The sequence below is a fragment of the Nuphar pumila genome, chromosome 11, assembly GCF_984573655.1.
Source record: "Nuphar pumila chromosome 11, dmNupPumi1.hap1.1, whole genome shotgun sequence".
In the NCBI taxonomy this organism is placed as follows: domain Eukaryota; kingdom Viridiplantae; phylum Streptophyta; class Magnoliopsida; order Nymphaeales; family Nymphaeaceae; genus Nuphar; species Nuphar pumila.
Genome location: NC_143259.1, coordinates 43,406,338 through 43,410,986, shown reverse-complemented (window position 1 = coordinate 43,410,986; position 4,649 = coordinate 43,406,338). Strand labels below are relative to the sequence as shown.

At 34.4% G+C, this 4,649-nt stretch overlaps 1 non-coding gene across 1 annotated transcript; it reads right to left on the bottom strand.

Annotated features, from left to right (window-relative positions):
- Positions 1-1,832: 1,832 nt before the first annotated feature.
- Positions 1,833-1,916, bottom strand: TRNAL-CAA (transfer RNA leucine (anticodon CAA)). The gene has a single exon. It is a non-coding gene; the product is annotated as a tRNA-Leu (tRNA).
- Between the last annotated feature and the right edge of the window lie 2,733 nt (positions 1,917-4,649).

Here is a 4,649-nt window from a genome sequence, read left to right as displayed (position 1 = left end):
ACCGAGGACTCTCTCAAAGAACGGGATGACGAAGCCATTGCTGAAAACCGAAAGAAATAAAAGTGAATGCAAAATGACTTCGTATATCGCAAACATATACTGAATGCTCTCTCATATACCTTCTTCGACTTTTACTCAGAAGTCGGCATGATAAATAAGTTATAGGAAGCCCTTGAAAGCAAGTACAAAATGGAGGATGCAGAAAATCATAAGTTTTTTGTTAATAATTATATGAATTTTAAATTATTCGATGATAAGCCATTACTACCTCGAGTCTATGAGATGTAGATCTTGGCTAATCAGATCAAGTCTAAGTGTATGAATCTTAATGAATAATTTCAGGTGACTATAATCATTAGTAGATTGTCTTCATCTTGAAAAGATTATAAAAATAAATTAAAATATAAGAATAAAGAGTTTACCTTAGAATAATTTTTCAAACATCTTAAAAATCGAGAAATTATATTTTTTGCCATACTTGTAGTAAACCAGGTCACTATGCGAGAGAATGCTAATACAACAAGAAATTTTAAGACAATAAAACTAATAAACTCGATGGCGACCTGATGGTTGTAGTTAGTGAGATATCTCATTTATGATTAATTCGGATAAAGGATAATGCATGAATTTTATAAATCAATGATTCATTTATGCATTGATAGAAGTATGTTCAAAACATACGAAACTGTGAGAAAAGAACATAAGATTTATATAAGAGATAAACATGAAGTTAATCTTCATGAAAAAGAGCATGTAAAACGTCACTTCACCTATGAGAAAATTATATTATGTGCCTACCATCACTAACAATCTTGTATCGGCTTATTTGCTTACAAATCATGATTTCAAAATTATAATAAAATTCAACAGTATTATACGATAAAAAAACCCACAAGTTTGTAGGCAAAGCCTATTCCACCTCTTCTTGTTGGTAGGAGAGCCTTCAACTAATGCCTTAAGTTGACCCAATTCACTAAGTGTGCAAAGCCAGTGTGTGAATCATGTGCTCGGTCTTCATCTTTGATGTTGCACACTTTAATTCTGATTACATAGAATGAAACTTAAGCTCTTCAGCGAGGAGAACAAATCTGATGGGTCAAATTCCGTAAGCCCATTTTCGAGGCTGATGGTAAATATATACATAATTATTCTCTTCAATGGTACTTTTGTCATAATTGAATAAACGAGTGATCTTGGAAAACTATGGAAGGATTTTTGCGGTAGTCACATGTATGGTTGGAGATTATTTTTTTTTATCTATTTTTTTCTTTATTTTTGTGGCATTCCTTGTCAATGCACAAGCCAGAGTTTCTTGCTTTGAGTTTTTTTTCTATAAAGATAATTTGCCAAAAAATGAACTTTGACACGCAAAACACACTTTGCAGCTTCCTTGCTTTGAACTTTGACATGCAAAACACAAGTGTCAAAGTCTTTACATAAAAAATGGTGAATCCGATTATCATAGAATGAGAAGTTAGATACTTGGGCGGTGATATTTTGACCAAGAATCTTATTTTAAAAAAAGAAGAAGATAATTTTGCCAAAAAATGAACTTCTATCATGTCATGCAGCCAATTAGACATTTGCAGTTAAGGGAAAATTTTAATCAAGCAAAAAAAAAAAAACTTTTGTTAATCTAGTTGTGGCAGCATAATTGAAAAAGTTAACAATGTGAATCTTATTTAAAAAAAAAAAAAGATAATTTGAAAAAAATGAACTTCTATCATGTCATGCAGCCAATTAGACATTTGCAGTTAACGAAAATTTTTAATCAAACAAAAAAAAAATCTTTTGTTATCTGGCAGCATAAATGAAAAAGTTAACAAAGAGAATGTCAGAAGTGGGATTTGAACACACGCCCTCTCTCGAAGACCAGAACTTGAGTCTGGCGCCTTAGACCACTCGGCCATCCTGACAGTTGTGTTATATTTGGATCAACTTTTTTTGACATTTAAATTATTTAGACTTCCCCATGATTCCACGGATGATTCGTTACAACGTCGGACTGGGTCACAGCCGACCCGCTGAAAGCCTTATATTCAAACACAAGCCAAAGATGAGAAGTACTTGATCATTTTTCACCAAAACTTGGTCTGATCTTCTTGTATTGCAACCATCTGACCAAGTAGGCCCGACTCAGTCAACTGGCTAGCAGTGAGTCCACTTGGCCAAGTCAACTTTATCATGGTCAACAACAGGTGGGTCCGTCGCCAAGGAACCCTTAGCCAAGCCACAGACAAGAAATACATATCTCCTTAGTTTCTTTTGCACCCTCTTCCATCATGCCTGTAAAAGTCAGTCGTGGACCCAACCCAGGTAGGTCCAGGACCCTATCAGATGGTTATGGCCCTATCCAACATTATCAAGGAAAACACCCTTTTTCAGTAATCAACAAAAAAGTAATCCAACAAGGGCCCGTATCTTGGGTCAAACCCAAATCAAGGTCTAGATTGCAGGATCTTGGCCCATGTCAAGATTTGGATCCTGTAGATTGGACCTGACAAAAACCTGTCGGACCTATTAGCAATTATAACTAGGGGCATCAAAACGGCCTCGTTTACCCGGACCCGAACCAAACCCTATAGGGTTCGGGTATGGTGATAAATAAGAAGATCCGATTAAGACCTGGGTCCAGACCTAAAGATCCAATTAATACATGGACTCGGGTATAGTTTGTGAAATTTTATACCTGAACCAAGTTTCGATTAAGACCTGCAATTTTTCAATGTAAAAATGATAAAAAAATGGTTTTTACCGGGTATGGTCCTGGTTTGGTTCATGTAGTTTTTATCGGGTCTGGGTATGGTTTTTCTTATAGTGGACCTAATTAGACCCGGGTCTGGGATACCATAGTTGAAAATATGGTCCAAGTCTGGTTCTACCTGGGTTGGAACCAAACCGTACCTGTTAACACCCTAATTATAGCTACTGAAATACATTTCACATGTATGATGACGGTCATTATGTAGGGTCTTCAATCTGCCCATGTGATGATGATGTTAAAACACATAATGGTCTCTGTGAGTGTGTTCATGTCACAGGGACACGCTACTTGGGTCTGTACATAGGGGGTGTTTGATATGTGCAACGCACTTTGTGTGGGCCCCAGGTGCATCCACGCAGACGGGGCATCCCGCAGATTCTGAAACAGCGTCTGCCACTGTTCCACCCCTCCCCATGGAACAGCCGCATCTGTAAACTGTTCATTAATTGCAAAAAAAATAAAAATTAACATGTGTAGAGAGGGCCGGTGAGACAGCGCATTCGCGCATGCCCCTGACCAGTGCGGGATAGGACCTCAAGTTACAGACATGCTCGGATAGGCTGATGTGACTCCAACAAGTATGGACATTATTTGAATATTTTTAATAGTTTTTAATAGGTTATTATTGGTATTTTAGAAAATATGTTTTTATATAAAAATAGTTTTTATTGATTAAACAATTAAAAAATATATCTCATGTTCTACTTTCCAAAATACATGTGTCACACATCGAGTCGTACCTGTATCTTTGTAACACAGGGGTGCATGTACTTGTGTGTTAGAGAGAGAAAGAGAGAGTTTTAAAGCATACGGGTGAGTTTTAAAGCATACGGGTGTTTTCCATGGTAATGTTGGATGGTTCATAACTATAACTATTTGATGATCCCACCTGAGTTGGGTTGAGTTGGCTTGGTTGGGACTAATTGTAAAACTCAATATTTTTTTTTAGCAAATAAAATGAATAAATGATGAACTTTATCTGCATCTATGACATGAGTGTAATTTCTTAGTTTTCTTGAATTTCTTGATTTTCTTGATTTTGAATTATTATGAAATTAAGTCTCAAGTTATGAAGAACATTACAAGAATAATTGTAAAATTTAAAATATGTGGACTAAACAAAAAAATAAATGATTTTTATATGTTTGAATTATAGATATTGAACTTGGATCTAAATCTTAGTAGTCGGGTCTAATATGGATTTGAACATTATATTAAGTAGTGGATTTAACTCAGGATATTTGAATCCAACTCAATCAAGTTGGATATAATCCATGACATTTGAATCTTATTAGGGATGAATTTGATTGGATATAACTCAAGATTTTTTGATCAAATCTCATTGGATTGGACTCATGAGGTGAGACATTTACAATAACGTTATTATTGTTTTGACATAAATTTCGACCGATTGCTCTTTTACCTATTAAATCAAAGTTAACCCTGATATTTTTCATTTCAAGAGCATAAAAAAAAACAATCTATACACCCAAATTGGTGTTGATTTGAGTATTTTATCATCGATCGAAGTTCATGCCTAATTATAGGTCAAAATTAATATTTTTCTAAATTAATTAAATTTTCTTGATGATCCGTGTGTGTACGATTAAATTTAAGACCACCACAATGATCTACATTTCTAGGGCTATGAAATTGACTATTTAAACGTTAGATTTTATTTAGTTTTTTTGTTTATAGGCATCTCAGAAGGTTACCATATCATTATAGCCCAAGTCAAGGTAAGAAGACCCTGCATTTTTTCTCTAGCTTAATCAATTTTGAAATTTAATAAGTTATGACCCATAATTTATTTACTTATTTTATTAATAAAAAAATTAATAGATATTAATCTCTTATATTAGAAATGAGATTCTTGTCTAAGCTC